The 22,924-nt window shown below is 42.8% G+C and overlaps 1 protein-coding gene across 3 annotated transcripts in view; it reads left to right on the top strand.

Moving 5' to 3' along the window:
* Positions 1-22,924, top strand: part of KCNV2 (potassium voltage-gated channel modifier subfamily V member 2) — a 45,456-nt gene that overhangs the window by 3,109 nt on the left and 19,423 nt on the right. Inside the window, exon 2 of one of the 3 annotated variants that reach the window (XR_004646266.1) lies at positions 10,572-13,542. The exons of 1 other annotated variant lie outside the window; for it this stretch is intronic. The gene's annotated coding sequence lies outside the window, so the exon portion shown is untranslated. Of the gene's footprint in view, positions 1-10,571; positions 13,543-14,178; positions 14,241-22,924 lie in introns of those variants that run through there. One more of the 3 variants, XM_034774618.1, reaches the window with a different exon arrangement.

Below are 22,924 nucleotides of genomic sequence, written 5' to 3'. Positions count from 1 at the left end.
TCATCTCTAGTTAGAGAAATATTAATTTTAAGGAAACTCTGTACAGTTTCCTGTGGGCCCTAGCCCTGTGGGCACTGATCCAGAATGAGTAATAATAATAATGCTTTTTCAGCCCTTCAAATATTTGTTCAGCTGGATTCTAGCCATATGAATAGGTGATTTGTGTTGCCATTTAGATCACTTTTGCTTACCCACCTGGTTCCCGTTCTGCAGAGAATAAGTACGGCGGTGGCAAGCAAGCTGATTTTCAGTGGCACTCACACTGCCAGGTCCTGGTCACCGGTCCGGGGGACTCTGCATTTTAATTTAATTTTAAATTAAGCTTCTTAAACATTTTAAAAACTTTATTTATTTTACATACAACAATAGTTTAGTTATATATTATAGACTTAGAGAAAGAGACCTTCTAAAAACGTTAAAATGTATTACTGGCCCATGAAACCTTAAATTAGAGTGAATAGATGAAGACTTGGCACACCACTTCTGAAAGGTTGCCGACCCCTGCTATATAGAATCATAGAAATGCAGGGCTGGAAGAGCCCTCGAGAGGTAATCCAGTCCAGCCTTCTGCACTGAAGCAGGGCCAAGTAAACATAGACCATCCCTGGCTGGTATTTATCCAACATGTTCTTAAAAACTTCCAGCGATGGGGATTCTACAACCTCCTTTGAAAGCCTATTCCACAATTTAAGTACCCTTATAGTTAGAAAGTTTTTCCTAATATCTAATCTAAATCTCCCTTGCTGTAGATTAAGCTCATTACTTCTTGTCCTACCTTCAGTGGACATGGAGAACAATTGAGCACTGTTCTCTTCATAGCAGCCCTCAATGTATTTGAAGACTGTTATTAAGCCCCCCTCAGCCTCCTTTTCTCAAGATTAAACATGTCCAGTTTTTTTAACCTTTTCTCATAAGTCAGATTTTCTAAACCTTTCATCGTTTTTGTTGCTTTCCTCTGGTGTCTCTCCAATTTATCCATATCTTTCCTAAAATGTGACACCCAGAATCGGACACAGTACTCCAGCTGAGGCCTCACCAATGCCGAGTAAGTGGGACAATTACCTCCCATATGTTACATAAGACATTCCTGTTAGTACACCACAGAATAATATTAGTCTTATTTGCAACTGCATCACATTGTTGACTCATATTATATGTGATCCATTCTAACCTCCCCTTCTTTTCAGCAGTACTCCCACCTAGCTAGTTATTCCCCATTTTGAAGTTGTGCATTTGATTTTTCCTTTTTATGTGTAGTGCTTTGCACTTGTCTATACTGAATTTCAGCTTGTTGATTTCAGACCAATTCTCCAATTTGTCAAAGTCATTTTGAATTCTAATACTGTCCTTGCAACCCTTCTCATTTTAGTGTCATCAACACATTTTATAAGCATACTCTCCACTCCATTATCCAAGTCATTAATGAAAATATTGAATACAACAAGACCCAGGATTGACCCTGTGGAACCCCACTAGATATGTCCTCCCAGTTTGACAGCAAACCATTGATAACTACTCTTTGAGTATGGGTTTTCAATCAATTGTGCATTCATCTTATAATAATTTAATCTAGACCATATTTCTCTTGTTTTCTTATGAGACTTTCATCTGGGATTGTGTCAAAAGCCTTATTGAAATCAAGATATATCATGTCTACTACTTCCACCCTATCCACTAGACCAATAACCCTGTCAAAGAAGGAAATTAGGTTGATCTGGCATGATTTGTTCTTGACAAATCCGTGCTAGGCTATTCCTTACCGTCCTCTAGGTGCTTCCAGATTGATTGTTTAGTAATTTATTCCATTATCTTTCCAGGTAATGAAGTTAGGTTGACTAATTTATAACTCCCCAGGTTCTCTTTCCCCCCTTTTTAAAGACAAGTACTATGTTTGGTCTTCTCCAGTTCTCTGGGACCTCACCCGTCCTCCATGAGTTCTTGAAGATAATTGAAAATGGTTCCAAGATTGCTTCAGCTAGTTTTTTAAGTACCCTACGGTGAATTTCCATCAGGCCCTGCTGACTTGAATTCATCTAACTTATCTAAATATTCTTTAACCTGTTCTTTCCCTATTTTGGCTTGTGTTCCTTCCTCCTTGTTAATATTAATTATGTTAAGCATTCAGTCACAATTAACTCTTTTAAGGAAGACTGAAGCAAAATAGGTATTAAACACCTGAGCCTTCGTCATGTCATCAGTTATTTGCTCTCCTTTCCTGCTAAGTAAAGGACCAATATTTTCCTTCATCTTTTGCTTGCCTAATGTATTTGAAGAACATCTTATTGCCTTTTTTCCCCTTGCTAGGTATAACTCATTTTGTGCCTTAACCTTTCTGATTTTGTCCTGGCATGCTTGTGCTATTCATTTGTACTCCTCCTTAACAATTCATCCATGTTTCCACTTTTTGTAGGATTCCTTTTTGATTTTCAGATCATTAAAGAACTCCCGATGGAGCCATTTTGGCCGCTAACTATTTGTCCTATCTTTCCTTCTCAGTGGGATAGTTTGCAGTTGTGCCTTCCATATTGTCTCCTTTAGAAAATGCCTGCTCTCCTGAACTCCTTTATCCTTTAGATTTTCTTCCCATGGGATCTTACCTATCAGCAGTAGAGTGCCATGACAGGTTTAGTAAGGCATGCCTTAAGCAGTCCAAAATGGCATCCTCCATGTGGCAAGACCTTTCACATATGGTGCACACAGCTGGTATGGCACACACGATATGCAGTGCATTCTTTGCTTACATAGACAGCATGCCACTGCCTATCAGTTCCCTGAGTTTGTTAAAGTCTGCTTTTTTAAAGTCCATTTTCCTTATTCCGCTTCCTTTCCTTAGAATCAGGAAATCTATAATTTCATGATCTCTTTCACTCAAATTGCCTTCCACCTTCAGATTTTGCAACCAACTCCTCCCTGTTCATCCGAATCAAGTCTAAAATGGCTGTCCCCCTGCTTACTTCCTCTATTTTCTGAAACAAAGTGTTGTATCCAATACATTCCAAGAAAGTCCATCAGATGACTGGATAGTTAAAGTCCCACATTACTACCAAGTTTTGTGGTTTAGATATTTCTGTTATTTGTTCTAGAAATGCCTCATCCACCTCCTCTCCCTGGTTTGGCAGTCTGTAGTAGACCCTCCCTCACTATGACATTTCTTTCCCCCCTCTCTCCCTTTTATCTTTACCCAGAGACTTTCTACTGGTATGCCTCTCACCTCCTTCTGGCCCTCAGAACAAGTGTATATATTCTTGACGTATAATGCAACACCTCCTCCCTTTTCTCCCTGCCTGTCCTTCCTGAACAAGCTATACTCCTCTATACCAGTCATGAGATTTATCCCACCAAGTCTGCTGAGCCGATTCCCCCCACTAATTGCTCCTATGACCCTATTATAACTTTCCATGTCCCCACCCAATATTTAGTTGTCTGTTAAGGTCACCTTTTTTATGCTTACCTGTGGACTTTTGTCACGTGCCCCCTTTGTAGGTAGTAAAAGCCCTGCTCACTAGGCTGGTAAGTCGGTACACAAAGGTGCTCTTCTCCTTCTTGGTCAGGTAGATCCCATCTCTTCACAGCAGTCCTTCTTCCTGGAACAGCATCCCATGGTCAGGGTAGCTGAAGTCCTCCCATCATCACCATCTGTGCAGCCATGAATTCATCACCAAGATGTACATGTCACTGACTGATACCCTTAAGTAGGAGGATGTACGAGAACTCATCCTGCACCCCCAACTCTTTCATCCTTGCTCCCAGAGCCCTGTAGTCACTGATGATCTGCTGAGGGTCATGTGCCCACAATTTGTGCCCACCCATCATTAGTGCCCACATGGATGAGCAACAGAGGGTAGTGGTCAAAGGATGGATGAGCCTCGGCAACCTTTCTGTAACATCTTAGATGGAAGCTGTGGTCAGACAGCATACCTCTCGGACACTGTGTCAGGTCAGCAGATGAATGCCTCCATCCCCCTCACAAGGGAGACCCCAACCACCAGCACCCTATGCCTTCTCCTCTTGGCTGTGGTGGTCATGATCCTCCCAGCCTTGGGGACAGGTGGCTCCTCCTTCTCAGCCATTGGGGTCTGCTCTTCACCTCCAATTGCCAGTAGAGTATATCAGTTCTTGACTGCAAAGGACGGAGGACCTGGGTGAGAGATGGAGCACCTAGGTGGCCAACAGCCAGTTTCTTCCCCTTAAAGCAGTTGATTCTCCTTCCTCCTCTGATGCCACTGTTGTTATCTGTAGTTGGCTAGCATCCTGCATCCCAGATGTTTTGATATTCATTCTGTTATGAAGTCCTTGTGCTTCCAGATGCTACGCAGACGAGCCACCTCCTCTTTCAGCTCTCTTAACCGCTTCCTGAAGCACTTTAACAACAGACACCTCTCACATGGTGGTTTCCCCCACCTGGCTTTCGTCAATGGGAGCATGTAGGCCACATTCCCATTCCTCATTCAAGACCAGGGCCCAAATGGAAGCCTCCAGGGTCAGGATGCCGGTCTGGCGGGTGAGGGGGCGGGTACAGCCAGAGGAAGAGCTAGTGGTGGTGTTGGCAACATGCTGTTTTTCTCCCATTGCAGGTTCTTCCTTGCAGAGTATCTGCAAGTTAAGGAAAGAAAAAAAGGCTTTGTGCAGTGCCAAAGGGTATTGTGTTCTTTTTCATGTCCTACCCTCCACATTTGTATAGAGTTATTGTCTGCTCTTAAATAGCTGAATACATGCTCTCAGCCACCTGGAAGCAGTTGTGATTCACTGAGGGTGAAACAATCCCTTTACATAGTTTATATGAGTTTCTATAGCAGTGTGGGGGTCTAAATTGACTGGATCATAGCCTCAGTTGGTGTAACCAGTGCAACTCCATTAATCACCTATGCTGATCTATGCCAGCTGGGGATCTGGCTAGGTGGGTATAGTGGAGTTTGGATAACATTAATTAGATCAGTGATTCTAATACATTGTATGCTTACCACACCACAGGTCTTACAGATAACAGGTTTGCACTGTTTGCAGTAGGTTAGCCATTTTGTAAAGAAAAAGGTGTCCAGGTGTGCAATGGTCTTTCGTCTCTGAAGCTCTAGGTTTAAAGTTTGATACAGGAACTGAATTGAGTTTAGCAATCTCACTTTTTGAACCTTCACTGCATCCCCAGGAGAACTGAGATAACTGCATATCTGAGAGCCTTCTATAGCACTAATTAAATACAAGTACGATTTTGTTTCATAGAGCCTAAGGTAGCTGAGGCAAAGAGGTCAGCAGGGTTATCCAGCCTGACACGTTACAGTCTGTTGGAACAATCATGCTTTTCCATAGAACCATAGAATCATAGAATATCAGGGTTGGAAGGGACCTCAGGAGGTCATCTAGTCCAACCCCCTGCTCAAAGCAGGACCAATTCCCAACTAAATCATCCCAGCCGGGGCTTTGTCAAGCCTGGCCTTAAAAACCTCTAAGGAAGGAGATTCCACTACCTCCCTAGGTAACCCATTCCAGTGCTTCACCACACTCCTAGTGAAATAATGTTTCCTAATATCCAGCCTAGACCTCCCGCACTGCAACTTGAGACCATTGCTCCTTGTTCTGTCATCTGCCACCACTGAGAACAGCCGAGCTCCATCCTCTTTGGAACCCCCCCCCCCTCAGGTAGTTGAAAGCAGCTATCAAATCCCCCCTCATTCTTCTCTTCTGGAGACTAAACAATCCCAGTTCCCTCAGCCTCTCCTCATAAGTCATGTGGTCCAGACCCCTAATCATTTTTGTTGCCCTCTGCTGGACTCTTTCCAATTTTTCCACATCCTTCTTGTAGTGTGGGGCCCAAAACTGGACACAGAGCTCCAGATGAGGCCTTACCAATGACGAATAAAGGGGAATGATCACGTTCCTCGATCTGCTGGCAATACCCCTACTTATACAGCCCAAAATGCTGTTAGCCTTCTTGGCAACAAGAGCACACTGTTGACTCATATCCAGCTTCTCGTCCACTGTGACCCCTAGGTCCTTTTCTGCAGAACTGCTACCTAGACATTCGGTCCCTAGTCTGTAGCTGTGCATGGGATTCTTCCGTCCTAAGTGCAGAACTCTGCACTTGTCTTTGTTGAACTTCATCAGGTTTTTTTTGGCCCAATCCTCTAATTTGTCTAAGTCCCTCTGTATCCGATCCCTACCCGCTAGTGTATCTACCACGCCTCCCAGTTTAGTGTCATCTGCAAACTTGCTGAGAGTGCAGTCCACACCATCCTCCAGATCATTAATAAAGATATTAAACAAAACCGGCCCCAGAACTGAACCCTGGGGCACTCCACTCGAAACCGGCTGCCAACTAGACATGGAGCCATTGATCACTATCTGTTGAGCCCAACGATCTAGCCAGCTTTCTATCCACCTTATAGTCCATTCATTCAGCCCATACTTCTTTAACTTGGCGGCAAGAATACTGTGGGAGACCGTACCAAAAGCTTTGCTAAAGTCAAGGAATAACACATCCACTGCTTTCCCCTCATCCACAGAGCCAGTTATCTCATCATAGAAGGCAATTAGGTTGGTCAGGCATGACTTCCCCTTGGTGAATCCATGCTGACTGTTCCTGATCACTTTCCTCTCCTCTAAGTGTTTCATAATTGATTCCTTGAGGACCTGCTCCATGATTTTTCAAAGGACTAAGGTGAGCCTGACTGGCCTGTAGTTCCCCAGATCCTCCTTCTTCCCTTTTTTAAAGATGGGCACTACATTAGCCTTTTTCCAGTCATCCGGGACCTCCCCCAATAGCCATGAGTTTTCAAAAATAATGGCTAATGGTTCTGCAATCTCATCCGCCAACTCCTTTAGCACCCTCGGATGCAGCGCATCCAGCCCCATGGACTTGTGCACATCCAGTTTTTCTAAATAGTCCCAAGCCACTTCTTTCTCCACAGAGGGCTGGTCACCTTCTCCCCATACTGTGCTGCCCAGTGCAGCAGTCTGGGAGCTGACCTTGTTCGTGAAGACAGAGGCAAAAAAATCATTGAGTACTTTGGCTTTTTCCACATCCTCGGTCACTAGGTTGCCTCCCTCATTCAGTAAGGGGCCCACACTTTCCTTGACTTTCTTCTTGTTGCTAACATACCTGAAGAAACCCTTCTTGTTACTCTTAACATCTCTTGCTAGCTGCAACTCCAAGTGTGATTTGGCCTTCCTGATTTCACTCCTGCATGCCTGAGCAATATTTTTATACTCCTCCCTGGTCATTTGTCCAATCTTCCACTTCTTGTAAGCTTCTTTTTTGCGTTTAAGATCAGCAAGGATTTCACTGTTTAGCCAAGCAAGTCACCTGCCATATTTACTATTCTTTCTACACATCGGGATGGTTTGTTCCTGCAACCGCAATAAGGATTCTTTAAAATACAGCCAGCTCTCCTGGACCCCTTTGCCCTTCATGTTATTCTCCCAGGGGATCCTGCCCATCTGTTCCCTGAGGGAGTCAAAGTCTGCTTTTCTGAAGTCCAGGGTCCGTATTCTGCTGCTCTCCTTTCTTCCTTGTGTCAGGATCCTGAACTCGACCATCTCATGGTCACTGCCTCCCAGGTTCCCATCTACTTTTGCTTCCCCTACTAATTCTTCCCTGTTTGTGAGCAGCAGGTCAAGAAAAGCTCTGCCCCAAGTTGGTTCCTCCAGCACTTGCACCAGGAAATTGTCCCCTACACATTCCAAAAACTTCCTGGATTGTCTGTGCGCTGCTGTATTGCTCTCCCAGCAGATATCAGGGTGATTAAAGTCTCCCATGAGAACCAGGGCCTGTGATCTATCAACTTCTGCTAGTTGCCAGAAGAAAGCCTCGTCCACCTCATCCCCCTGGTCTGGTGGTCTATAGCAGATTCCGACCATGACATTAGCCTTGTTGCTCACACTTCTCAACTTTATCCAGAGACTCTCAGGTTTTTCTGCAGTTTCATACCGGAACTCTGAGCAGTCATAATCCTCTCTTACATACAATGCAACTCCCCAACCTTTTCTGCCCTGCCTGTCCTTCCTGAACAGTTTATATCCATCCATGACAGTACTCCAGTCATGTGAGTTATCCCACCAAGTCTCTGTTATTCCAATTGCATCATAGTTCCCTGACTGTGCCAGGACTTCCAGTTCTTCCTGCTTGTTTCCCAGGCTTCTTGCATTTGTGTATAGGCACTTAAGATAATTCATCGATCATCCCTCTTTCTCAGTATGAGACAGGAGTCCTCCCCTCTTGTGCTCTCCTGCTTGTGCTTCCTCCCAGGATCCCATTTCCCAACTTACCTCAGGGCTTTGGTCTCCTTCCCCCGGTGAACCTAGTTTAAAGCCGTCCTCACTAGGTTAGCCACCCTGCTTGCGAAGATGCTCTTCCCTCTCTTCGTTAGGTGGAGCCCGTCTCTGCCTAGCACTCCTCCTTCTTGGAACACCATCCCATGGTCAAAGAATCCAAAGCCTTCTCTCTGACACCACCTGCGTAGCCATTCGTTGACTTCCATGATTCGACAGTCTCTACCCAGGCCTTTTTTATGACCTTCATTATTTGTCTTGACAGTGCCCAGAACAGACTTACCTCCCGTCTCTACAAATGATTTGGAAACATTTTTCTGAATAATTACTAACTTTGCACGGTGTCATCTAGATAACTGCAGTCAGACAATGGGATGACTGCTGAGATAATTATTGTTTTCCTTTTTATTTTCTGAATCCTCTCTACATGAAAATAACCAAAATCAGACTGATGTTCACTTTAGCAGTTTGAACCTTTGCACAGAGTGATGCTGTTGGCCTGCGTGACTCCCAATCAAATCAGATACAGCAAATCCAGTGCAATTCTGATCACCTCTTCCTGTGATATAATATACACCTTGCGTCTTTGTACTTGTAATAGGATAACAGTCTCAAAACTTCCATATTTTTCCAGGTGAGAATGTTTAAAGGATCCAACGCCCCCACTCCTGCCCTCCCCATGCATCACCCATGATTGTTTAAGACAAACTCTGAGGCTGGATTTGTCCCTTTGGGCATAATCTGAAAGCAATAAGGTGCCATGGGTGTTACTGAGGGCATAATTTGACCTGCAGAATCTTTATTACAGGTGATGATGTGCAAGAGAGGAGAAAAGCAGCTTGGCTTTCAAATCCCAGGATGAGTTTGCAAGGCTGGCAGTTTAGAAAATACCTTTTTACTTGTAATCTGAGCAGTTTTGCAGCAGAACCACAGTTTTGGTGTGTGAATCCAAAGGTCACATTCATATCCCACTTTTATAATGAGCTGAAACAAAGCCATGAATCTGAATGCCCCTTAACAGTGAAGAGGTTAAAATCCAGATTGAAATCTGTATCTTGCAGCTGAGGCTGATACCTTTTTTTTAAAAAAATTAAATAATGGCAAGAATGGCAAATGTTTGATGAGTAAATGACAAAAATTAAATAATCAAACCCACAGATCATTTTTACCCACTTTCTTTCCTTCCCATTTGTTTTAAATGTGGGAAGTAATTAAGTAGTAAGAACAGTAATATAAATGGCTTATAAAAACGCAAGCCTGATCACTACAGTATGTTAATTGCTAGTTCTGTCCTTGGATATTTTCCTCCTATGAACAAACTAAAATGTAACTTAAAACTATTGAAAGTTTTTATTTGGCTCAGCCCACACACACACATCATGTACTTCTTTGGAACACATCTCCACACTTCATTTCATCTCATGAACTCCAGCATGCTTAGAACTCTTTCCTTCACGTGGTATAACATGCTCCCTCCTTTGCACCTTCCAGTCCCTTCTTAAAACACACTTCTTCCTAAAAGCCAGCAAACTCTTGTCCTTAGGCCAGAGAAGTGCTAGCACAATACTGAACAAATCTGAGCAAATATCACAGCATAGCTAACAAGTGTGTTAACTCTTCTATTCTCTCACTTTGGTCTCTCTGGTGCCCCATCCGCTATCCTTTTTCTGTACGTTGTCACTTGAGGTTGCAAGCTTTTCTTTCCTTTTCTTTTCTCAGTGCCTATGCAGCGCTCTAGGTACTTTTCAGGCCAGGAAGCTTGTTTTCACACTTCTCTGTTAAGCACCGTGAACCAGATTTTCAAAGGTGTTTAGGCACCCAAAGATGCCTAAGGAGGCACCTAAGGAACCTTCAAAAGTGCCTTAGCAAGTTAGGTGCCTAACACCCATTGAAATCAATGGATCTTAGGTGCCTAAGCTCCTTGGGTGCTTTTCAAAATCCCACTAGACGCCTATCTGCGGTTTTAAGTGCCTAACCACTTTTGAAAATCTGATCCCTTCCTAGTACACAGTTTTCTCTATACAAATTCACTAATTAATTTGGATTACGAACCCCCTTCCTTTCTGTGTGGAATTTATCCCCTGAGCAGAGAGCCAGCACAAGTCTGGTGCACCAGTCAAACTCTATTTAAACCCTACTCTGAGGCCTTTGGTGGAACTTTATGTGGTTCATAGGCCTTGTGGTGCTCTCTAAGGAGGACTGAATTTCACTCTCTATGAATAGTCTCACTGAGAAGCATGCTCTGTTATATTTGAAGTATCTACAGATGAATGCTTACTGTACCTTCAGTGACTGACTTTATGCTACAGGCCTATTTGGCACAGATAGCTGAGCAGCAGCTGTATATATTCAAGCTCCCGCAGGAAGAGGCCAATAGAAGCAGCAGAGAGCAAGAGAAGAAGCAAGGTACCAGGGCCAGGAGGCTGTCTGCTGGAATAGGACTGTGTTACACCTGTGAGCAACAGCGACCCTTGAGAAGGGAGTGCCCCCAGCCAGGATGGAGGACAGAAGCCTCACCCAGAGAATGGGAAGAAGAGAAAGCCCAAGAGAGTCTGACTTGTGAAGAGAACAGGGAAGGGATGAGCATGTTGGGCCTGTGGGCAACAGGGACATCTGCAGAGAGAATGCTCATACATGAGTTATGTTGTCAAGGCATGCCCAGGGGAAGGGGCTGAGCAAGAGAAGAACAATGGGAGGCCCCAAGACAAGGCAGAGAGATTGCTTATGGTGCCAGGGGGATGTCCATATAAAGAGGCATTGCCCCCTTAGGAGAAGGCGAGATAGAAAAGGGGAAGACGGACCCTAGTGAAAGAGAAAACAAGGAAAGCGTATCTGCTCTGTTTTCTGACAGTCTGCTCAGGGGCAGGTACTCAGTCGTGAGCCCCTCTAGATAGTGTGACAGGGACCATTTTGAAAAGGGCCTAGGACTGTCTTTTGCTTTCCAGTTTCTCCAGCAGTTCTTCTCCTCTTGCCATTCCAGCAACATCTCTTCAGTACTTTGGTGAACGAGTTGTTATGTAGTTCGGTTATGTGCTGCAAGAGGGAGACAGAACCATACGGTGTCTCATGACAGAATGCTCCTTTGAGAATATTTCATCTTGGATGTTGATTCTGTAGTACCGGTAGTAATTGACATGGCACGCTGACTTTGCAAGACACTGTGATTCATTTTTCTGGACTGTTGAGTGGCTTAAATTCTACATATATGCAGATATTATATTTAACCATACACATGTTTTTGTGCATCTTGGGAGCAATTGCTGCAGTTGGTAAATTGTGCACACAGGACAAGGTACAGAACAAAACAAGTTAAGGAACTGGTACAAACTGGTGGGTTGGATTTTAGTGATGTGTAAAGAGTTTTTTAACTTGTAAAATCATACAATGAATGCTACTGGCTGAAATGCGTATCTTTGAAGCACACCTATTGCGTAAAACAAACATGCTGCGACAACTTGCGTCCCGGAAGGGGGGGCCATACCGGTCTCCTTTTCATATTGTACTGCTTTGTCTTTAGATAATAAACTTGGTTATTTGATCTCTTGAACATTTTGAAGAATGAACCACAGGTGCAGTCAAACAATCGGCTCTGCATTTGAGACAATATTATGCCTTGTACTTTTTGAGCTATGAAATTTCCAGTATTTCATTGGGAATTCTAATACACAGCTATCTCAAATGTAGCCGTACATATACTCACTACTTAACACATTGCTTACAGACAGGGAAATTGTGAGGTCTCTCTCCTTAAACATCTCACAATATTCATTCAGGCAAGAAGTGAGACTCTGTCTGGTCTCATCAACATACTAAATATTACACTCATCACACTGTGCACAGCGTATAACTCCAGGGTGATTAATTACCTAAAGTACTTCAGCTCTCAGAAACACAGTAATCCATTAATATAATTTAACTTTACAGCCAACACTGCAAATTAAAATACAGAAACAAATCCATTTTTTTCAGTTCATTAGATAGGGCACAAACTATCCTGTGAGCAGGCCTGATAGCTGGAACTTCCCTTCAGGGCGTTACTTATGAAAACTGACAAGTGTAACATTTCCATCCAGCACAGTGCTGAGTTTCCGTCAGCAAATCCCAAACCCTTACATGCTTCCAAATTGCTTAGAGGAAGATTCCCCTTTCTGTGGATCTCATTAGGAGCCCTTTTCCCCATAAAACGTATCTGGGCTATGACATTACAGGCTCTCCACTGAGAATCCTCAGAAAGCCCTCAGGCATGGCTTGTTGGCAGGAGGCCAGATACAACTGATTAAAAATAAAAATTCCAATGTCTTGCCAGCTAGATGGACGTGCTGTGCTGGCGCTCACTAGAGTGTAGGGAGAAAGGGGAACCCTTAGCTGAACTGACACTTTATGCCATAGAAAGCCACTATCAAGTTAACCCATCTATCTTTTTCTGCACCCAGTCACCCTGGTATCTTGTCCCAACAGAAACCTCTCTTTATGTATTATCTACATATATAGCGCCATCTTTCACCTCCAGGGCCAGATCATGCTTGCATTGTCCATCCAAATACAGTAGTCCCAATGGCTTCAACTGGGCTACTTCTGTGACTTAAATGAGCAGGATTTGGCCCATAATAATGATACATGAAGAATCAAATCCTGAGGGTCTTTACTTTATTTTTACTTGGGCAAAACTTCCAGGGGATTTTGCCTGAGAAAAAAATAAAAGGAATTTGCTTTGTAATTATTTATCTTATCTGTTATGCAAACTATTATACATATATAATATGCACATATAATGCCTCAATTCTGATTTAAATATGGGATGTAAATATATTGGTCTAGAATCTCAACTGATGTAAATGTTGTAACTCCAATGAAGTCCATGCAATTTTTATAACATATAATAGCATAATGATGTAGACTAGTTTAAATGAGAGGAGAATCAAGCCTGAAACATACTAAGTACTGTTGTTGCAATGAGGGAGACGTGTTAGAAAATAATATGTATCTTCAATTATGCCTGTATAAATTAGACTACAGTCAAGTAAACAGTATTAATTTTAAGCTTCTGCAGTTACTAATAGACTATAACATCTCTCGAGAAATCATTACCATTTAGTCTGTAAGTGTTCATGCCTTCGTGGAATGGATATTTATTTGCTCTTACTGCATTTTCTGAAAAGATAGCTGTGAAAAAAGGAAATGGAAGTAAATAAATTCCTAACTTAAACTGACATTGCCAGGGCAATTTAAGATCAAAACTTCGCTTTTACAAAAGCATAGTTTTAAAAAAATCTAAGTCAATAGAATTGTTTCTTTTAATTATTTAATTCCAATAATTATGGTTTATTTGAAATAAACAAATATTTGTCTGTAATGTTGGTGTGATGGAATTGGAGCTGTTCTGTGACAATTTCTGAATACTTATGTTGGCCTGTTATTGGTGTGTTTACTATATGAACATATTGGTTTAGCTCAATATGAGCCTGTTTAGAAAAACAGGCGGGAAAGAAAAGAATGGTTCAAGATAAGTCACCTCTCAGCAAACACATAAGGGTTGTTAAGAGACAATGCCAGAACTAGTAGCTTTGGCTGGAGACAGAAAAAAAAAATCATCAATCTACAAAACTGGTTTAGACCAGGAACAGAAAAGGCCAAAAACCACAGAAGAACAAAGATTGATAGCCGCGTTTAAAGTGGAACATTCTCAAAAGAGTCTTTCAGAGAGAACCAGAGGGAGTTTCAGGAACATGTCAGGGACATCTGAAGAAGCGAGTCCTGCCCAGGGCAACATCAAAGGATGGTAAGGCTTTAGATAAGACAGATGTGTGTGGATGGTTTGTTCTTTAAAGATTTTTTTCTCTAATCCTTTGTTCCTGCTGATAAAATATAAAGGTTTTTGTTTGTTTGTTTGTTTTAAGTAGGCTGTCTGATCACTGGATGCCACTGGCCACAGGCTCCCTAAAAGAAAAGCCACAGAAGCCTGCATTCAGACCTGCAGGGTAAGTACAACTGATGCACAGGGCCCAGTCTAAAAGTGAGAGCATTGTGAAATTTCACGCTGGGAGAAGTAGAAGCACACGACTGACACCTGAAGGAGTGCACTCAGAGGGACCAGAAAGGAGACAGAGGTGCAGCTAGCCCTGTAACACACTTGGCAACATAGACATTGCAGAATTTTGCTACCGCTGGGCAGTCTGAAAATTATACTGAGGAGGGACAAAAGTGAAAATGATCTATTTTCATGGTGCAAGTTGAAAGAATGGAGAAAGTTTTTAAAAAAACAACAACCCAGCATTAGTGGTGAAAAGAAAATTCTGCCAGTTTGAAAACAAGCCTTAAAATGAAAACCATGTATGGACTCTGGCCCCTGCAGTGAGAATCATGTGAGCTCAGATGTTAATTGAGAGCTGTTCATGAGTGACCTTTTAGTGTATTTTGGTTTTTCAACCAACTGTTACACATCCATTGGCATATACGTACACACGCATGTGCACACACACCTACATATGATTAGTGTCCCCATAATTAATAAAATGTAAGGTTAAAAACATAAGAATTCTTAAGCATCAGTCTTCAACTATCAAAAGCAAGGTGGTCTAATGAAGTAGATAAAACTCACAAGGATAGGTTGAATGAGTCTATATATCAGGGGTCGGCAACCTATGGCACGTGAGCTGATTTACAGTGGCACACTGCTGCCGGCCTTAGGTCCCCACCACCGGCCCTGCTCAGCCCGCTGCCGGCCTGGATGGATGGAACCCCGGGCCGACAGCGGGTTGAGCGGGGCCGGTGGCCAGGAACCCTGGCAGTGGGCTAAGCCGGGCCGGCGGCCAGGACCCTGGCTGGCAGGGACAGCAGGCTGAGTGGCTTAGCCCACTGCTGGCCTGCGGTCCCAGCCGCGGGTCCCACTCAGCCCGCTGCCTGTCTGTTCCATCTGCCAGCCCCTGTAAATGTAAAATGTATTACTGGCATGCAAAACATTAAATTGCAGTGAATAAATGAAGACTTGGCACACCACTTCTGAAAGGTTGTTGACCCCTGCTATATATGTTTAAAAGGTTCCCAGATTTTGGTCATAAAGAACATTCAGGGGATAACAGAGATGAATTCTCTATTTCTGGGAATGGGATCAGATTGTTATAGTATATCATTGTTTCTTGACTTGTTCCCTTCTCCTTAAAACCCACCTCTGCTGTGATGTCTACAAAACACTCAATGTTTAGGCAGCTGGTGAGCTCTGACTGCTGCTTATCTGAGTGATCACCACCATTTCATTGTTACCTTGTGCTACACCCATCTGTTTGTCATATCTACCTGTCTCAAACATAGATAATATCTTTTGGGATGGAGCCTAATTATGATATTTTACAGTATCCCGCAGCCTCCTTTGACACAGATGGATTTCAATACTTCTTCCCATTGCTCCATATTCAACAGTTCTTTAATTCTTCAAAGTCTGCTTTCCTGAAATCTAATACTCTTGTATTTTGTAAACATATTTCTGACTATACTGAATGCAAGGAGTTCACAGTCACTGGGTCCAAGTTTCCCTATTCTTTGTAACCTGTTGGTCTCTATCAGGAAGGAAGTGGATCATAGAAGGTTTCTTTTGTGGCTTTGCTCTCTACTTTTGGGATTATAAAGTTGCCTTTTGTGTAGCATAAGACCCGCTAGTACAACGGTTCTCAAACTGTGGGTCAGGACCCCAAAGTGGGTCGGGACCCTGTTTTAATGGGGTCACCAGGGCTGGCGTTAGACTTGCTGGGGCCCAGGGCTGAAGCCAAAGTCAGAGCCCCACCACCCAGGGCTGAAGCCGAAACCCGAGGGCTTCAGCCCTGGGCAGAGGGCTCAGGTTACAGCCCCCCTGCCCAGGGCTGAAGCCCTCAAGCTTTGGCTTTGCCCCCCCCCCCCACACACACACTCTGGGTGGCAGGGTTCAGACTTTGGGTTTGGTTCCCCTGCCAGGGGCAGCGGGGCTCAGGCTTTGGTCTCCCTGCCCAGGGTCATGCAGTAATTTTTGTTGTCAGAAGGGGGTCATGATGCACTGAAGTTTGAAAAACCCTGCTCTAGTAGGATGTATGGTTGGCTATATTACCCAACAAATATCTGAATAGTTAAACCCCTACATGTTTGTCATATTACTGTGATAAAGCATCACAGAAACAGTTATTTTCTTCTAACACTGAATATGGATCTTTATTTGAATAAGGAAAACAGTGTTATTTTTAAAACTATTATTTCTGTTACTCTACTTCACCTTAGTAAGCCTAGCTAATATCTTCCCTAGTCTCCTTCCTGTCTGGCTTACTGCTACAAAATTATAGAAACATACATATAGCCATAAAACATATAGAAGGCAGTCTTTAGATTGAGCTCCTTGAGTCTATCACTGTATTCAGTTAAACAAAGAGAAGGTTAAAGGGTGACTTGATCACAGTTTATAAGTACCTGCTTCGGGAACAAACATTTTATAACGGGCTCTTCAGTCTAGCAGACAAAGATGTCACCAGATCCAATGGGTGGAAGTTGAGGCTAGACAAATTTAAGGTGCAATGTCTAATAATGAGGGTAATTAACCAATGGAATAACTTAGCAAGGGCTGTGGTGGATTTTTCATCATGGGACACTTGTATTGCAGAACTGCAATTTTTAAATCAAGATTGGGTGTGTTTGTAAAACATAAGCTACACTGGCACAGCACCATTGACGTTAGTGGAACTGCACTGGTTTACTCCTGTAGAGAATTTGGCCTGCAAAGTTATGACAGAGTTGGGAGGGTGCTGGGCTCATGAAAGAGGATGGTAACTAGGAAGGTCCTTCATCCAGTATTAGACCATATGTCCTCTCTTTTAAAGGTTTGTCCTCATCTGGTACTGGGACAAAAACACACATAATTCTGGGGGGATAGGGGATGCCGCTCTGCCTCCTCCTGCTCTTAAAAATGGTGTCGTCCCCCCACCCCCTGTGGCGTGACTTCACATGCTCTGTGTGTGTGAGGTCACACCTGGAGGGTGGACCCAGGCCATTCCCAGAAGGAATATCCAGTATTCTAGGAATGTGTGAGTGGCCAACCTAATGGTGAGATGGGTTTTTTTTTTAAGGGGCACTTTACCCTGGAAGGGGATTCTAGTGGATTATTGGGGTGGAAGTGTTTTGTATGTTGTCACAGGTCCTAGTGAGTGCCCATTGCTGTCCACTCACTGGTATTACTGTAAGGGGAATCCAAGCCTCTGGATTTCCAGGGACTGTTTTAAGCGCCTGGAGCCTGAACGGAGTTCAACCGCTGCCCGAGCCTCAGGGTCCCAAGCCACACGCTCTGGGTGCAGACCCATCTGGCACCCCCTTCCAAGTACTGGGACCTGCTGTCAAACCCCTACCCCCTCTGGGCAGAGCCCTGGCTACTTACATACCCCGCTCTCACCAGGGGTAAAGCTTCTGGTTTACAGTTAACACCCTTTGGCACATGGTAGTTGTGAAGCATATTCACACATGTACACTTTGTACTATATTTCAACTTTATGGTCGTTATGTTTAATCACACAAAGTGTAGGAGAATACAGATCATGCAAAACAATAAAACATCCTAAACACAATGTCCCTCACTAACTCACCCTTCTCTTGGGAGCTCTTGGCCTTGGGAGAATCATCTTGGTTCCAGCAGGCAAGTAGGGTCCACTACCCCCTTGCCTACCCCGCCCCTGCAGCAGCCCCCCTCATCTGAATCCAGTGCAAAATGACTCTCCCTTAGTTTCCACCTGTGAGGCCCTTTATAGACTGAGACTGGGATCACCTGCTTCTTTGTTCTGCCTTTGGTAATTTTCCATTATTTCCAAACGCCCCACCTCACCCTCCTTTCAGAAAAGAGGAGAACGTGTCTTCCCCAGATAGAACAAACCTATTGTCCCATGGTATTTTGCTTTGAATAGGAGTACTTGTGGCACCTTAGAGACTAACAAATTTATTAGAGCATAAGCTTTCGTGGACTACAGCCTACTTCTTCGGATGCATGTAGAATGGAACATATATTGAGGAGATATATATACACACATACAGAGAGCATAAACAGGTGGGAGTTGTCTTACCAACTCTGAGAGGCCAATTAATTAAGAGAAAAAAAACTTTTGAAGTGATAATCAAGCTAGCCCAGTACAGACAGTTTGATAATAAGTGTGAGAATACTTACAAGGGGAGATAGAGTCAATGTTTGTAATGGCTCAGCCATTCCCAGTCCTTATTCACTTGATTATCACTTCAGAAGTTTTTTTTCTCTTAATTAATTGGCCTCTCAGAGTTGGTAAGACAACTCCCACCTGTTTATGCTCTCTGTATGTGTGTATATATATCTCCTCAATATATGTTCCATTCTATATGCATCCGAAGAAGTGGGCTGTAGTCCACGAAAGCTTATGCTCTAATAAATTTGTTAGTCTCTAAGGTGCCACAAGTACTCCTGTTCTTCTTTTTGGGGATACAGACTAACACGGCTGTTACTCTGAAACCTGCTTTGAATAGATGATCATGGAATGCTGATTATTCACTATTGGCTCTGGCCTGGCAGAGACATGACACAACCCTGCTAACAATGGCGAGAGCCATATATACAGCGGCTTTCCATGACACAGTAATTTCATGATACAATTTCATAACATTATCCAACATTCAGAAGTGGTACAGACAAAACCCTCCATTTGTCACATGCATATTGTGGAACTTATTGAGTGATAGGACACATGCATAACACCTAAATAACCACAACCTTATATTTGTAAACCTCATCCACCCATCCTCCTATTTGCCTGATTTGTCTGTAGCTCTCCTTTATTGCACCTTGTCTCACATTAGACTGTGTGACCCAGGTCCCAGGGGAGCCATGCTGAGGTCACTCAATTAAGGCAAACTGCAAAGAGTGGGGCAGACAATCCCCAAAGCTGTGGGATATTCCAATACTTAGATTTACCCAGCCAGCAGAAAACATCTTCTGTAATACCTTACTGGTTACCCAGAAGCCAAAACACAGTTCCCTTTAGCAACCCAGCCTTGGGCTTCCACCCAGACATCCAGGTATGATGAAGATTACTGAAAATCTTATTCATCATATAAGAAAGTTCTACCAATCCAAAAGGATCGGACACATTATGTCCCAGGTTAATGAATATTCCAGATCTTACCCAAATCACTTACAGCCAATTCTTATTAATTAAACTAAATTTTATTTAAAAAGAAAAGAGAGACAGTATTGATTAAAAGATCAGTATACATACAGACAGGAGTTCTGAGATAAGTTTCATAATAGAGATGTCAAGTATCAGGGGGTAGCCGTGTTAGTCTGTATCTACAAAAACAACAAGGAGTCTGGTGGCACCTTAAAGACTAACTGATTTATTTGGGCATAAGCTTTCGTGAGTAAAAACCTCACTGAGCTTTGTAGTTGCAAAGAGTTCTTTCAGAATTAGTCCTTAGGTGATAGTCCAGTGTTTATATGCAGGGTGATCTAGTTGGGACTGGAGATCTCAGTCTTACAACTCAAGCTTCCCCTGCATAAAGTAGCAAGCAGATCTGAGATGAAAGGATCAGGTCTCAAGAGTTTTTGTATAGTTTTCTGGCAGCTCTTGACCATACAGTCCTGGGTGAACAATAGGCTTTTGATGTAACCTTCTGTTTCCCAAACATCACCGGTAATTAACTACATGTATTAACATAAGGTAATTTATCCATTTAGCAGTTTATCACAAACTTTAAAGAGACACATAGACAGTGACATTATTTTACCCAAGATTCATCTAAATGTTAATATTCCCTTTTGATCTCTGAATCAATAGAGACAGTAATAGCCAGGTCCTGTCTAACATCTAACAAGATATAAGTAAACACATACAATTAGGCTTTGTCTACACTGGACTTTTGTCGGTAAAAGTTTTGTCATTCAGGGGTGTGAAAAAACACACACACACACACACCCTGAATGACAAAAGTTTTACTGACGAAAAGCACCAGCATGAACAACACTTTGTCAGCGGGAGAGCTCTCTCCCGCCAACAAAGAATGACTACACTGCACACCTTTTAGCAGCATGGCTGTAGCGGCACAGCTGTGTCGCTAAAAGGTGCGTAGTATAGACATAGCCTTAGTATCACCTCTAATTTTCTAACAATAGAGGTTTGCATTTCAAAGTTCTAGCCTATCTAACATGGAATGGCCCTAATTACCATTTACATACTTTTCTGACATGTCTCTAAAAGTTGAATCTGGGTCAATTAGCCTGCAAACTGCTTAACCCTTTCTGGTCATGTGTCACAGACTGGTAAGGTCTTCAAGGTAGGGAATGTTTATAAATATGTTCTGTAAAGTGCTGAATATACCATGATCTTTACAAATAAATAATAATTATACTTTTTCTTCCCTTTCTATCTCCTGATGCAGATTGCATGGTGACATTCTAGTTAGGAAAATAATTTCACTGTTTCAGTTATGCCTAATTGATTATACAGTCGTCCTTATCATTTATGAACACTGTTAGCTTGTTTTCCCCGAGATCCCTCTTATATTTGTGAATAATTTGCACACGTTGGTACCTTACTGCTGTTCTTATTCTTCATTTGCTGTTTCAGAACAACTCCATCCTCTGTTTCATTTTCTGTGTGGGCAGTACATGCCTGATCATTTGAGTTAAGCAAAAAATTTCCCCCTCCTTCCTTCCTACTTAGTTTTAAGACAACCTAACATGCCCTGCCAGTTTTGAATCCTGAAGGATAGCACCCCATCTGCTTAAGTGGAGACTGTCTAGTCCCAACAATCATGTCCCATCACAAAATGCATTCCACTGCTGTGTGAATCCATATCCCGCATCTTTGCACCACCTGCACATCTGTCAGTTGCTCTCTAGTGTCAGTTTTCTCTTCTCGTCACTCTGTACTTGGCACCAGAGGGTTCTCTAAGAAGATCATCTGGGCCTGGCTTGTTTTTACTTCTCTCCCAGGCTCCTGAAGTAATTCTTGATTATACTGATTTATATTAAATCATCTTTCTCTGGTATCATTTATTCCCACTAGAACTACAAGCAGTGGTAGATTTCCAGCACGTTTAGGCTATCTGGCACCCTGATTTTGATATCTTTTATCCCAGTGTCCAGGAAGCAACATATCATGTGCCAATATTGTATTTACTAAGAATTCTCACATGACCCTCATTTTGCGGACAGCTGGTATACTTTCTTGATTTTATTCTAATTTCAACATATTTGAATAAAATATTTAAAAGAAGCTAAAGGCAAGGAAATGCGTAATGAAGGATGAAAACTCCATGTTAATTCTTATCCTCCCTAATGCTATTTGCCTGGCTCCTGATATTTAACACGGTATTTAAGTTGATGCAGTTCCTCGGTCCAGTGAAAAGAAGGAACACTTGCCTTTAAGGCACCAGGCCAGATCCTCAACAGGTATAAATTGTCTCCGCTCTTTCGAAACAAATGAGTCTCTGACAATTTGCACCCACTGAGGATCTAGCCCACCTACTTTTGCAGAGCATAAACACCACAGTGGAGGGGGGATCAATCCCCCTGCATATCCCAGTGGGGGAAGTCCTGGCAGTATGGCTACAACAGAGCTGAACCCTGCCTAGGGAGCAGAGGAAGTGGGGCAAATTCCACCTCAGTGGTGGTAGAATTCAGAGGAAACTCCTGTAAGGGACTTTCACAAAGTTTTCCTCCCCCTCAGAGCTTCTGCTTGAGAATCAGTGATCTAGCCCATAATTACTCCCTGCAGTACCGGCAGCATGTGCCTACAGAATACTTGGTAAATACTGTCTGCCAGGTAAATCTGAGAATAACTACCTTGCCATGTGGCGGTTTGAGATAACCTGGCAACTCTGGTATGATATAAAGCATCATGCAATTAACCTGTCATTAAGTCTTCATCAGAAATTAGCATTCAGTATTAATAAATCAGGCTTTGGGGCCTGTTTCCAAAAAGTTGTGCCTACTATATTTTCTCAAAGGAATTATTTTCAGTATGATTTTTCTAAATGGTATTTTATGATGGTGGTAATGAGGTTAAACAGGTTGGCTCTCCCCTCCCCTTCCAGTGACCTTCTGCAGATCATTCAACTGCAGCTTGGTCTGCCTTTCTTTCCTGCTGGCTATCCTGAGGGTGCTACAGCCTTTTCCAAACGACACAGAAAATGGAAGTTTAATAAAGGGTATATTAATGCTTCTCCTTTCCTTCAGAGACAGCACAGGCAAAATGTCTTTTCTGTCTCTCACTCTCAGAACAATGTAAGGAAACAATTTCTGAGAGCAGTAGAGGACACAGAAGTTGAACTCTTGGATAATTACAATACCTTGAGAATGCAGAGGAGTACAGAATTAGAAATTGAACTTTTATCCGAGAAAGAATGGTCTAGACTGTAAATCAAACAAGCAGTACATAATGTTCAGTGGGTGTGGGAGACTAACAGACAATGCAAATAACCTTTTAAAACCACTCACCTATAAACTCATGAAATGCATGATGAGAGTTCAGGCTATTAAAGTGACTGACAAATGGCACATGGTTATGGTATGGATAACAATTCTGAGAATGTGAGGGAGACAGAGAACCACACACACAAAATATGACAGGAGTCCAGGTTGCAAAACTTTTCTCTGCCCATATAGACTGATGTATGCCTCGGTACACAGCTCTGTCAG

The sequence above is a fragment of the Trachemys scripta genome, chromosome 6, assembly GCF_013100865.1.
Source record: "Trachemys scripta elegans isolate TJP31775 chromosome 6, CAS_Tse_1.0, whole genome shotgun sequence".
NCBI lineage: Eukaryota > Metazoa > Chordata > Testudines > Emydidae > Trachemys > Trachemys scripta.
Note: the sequence above shows the minus strand (reverse complement) of the source record. Positions and strands in the feature narration are given on the sequence as shown.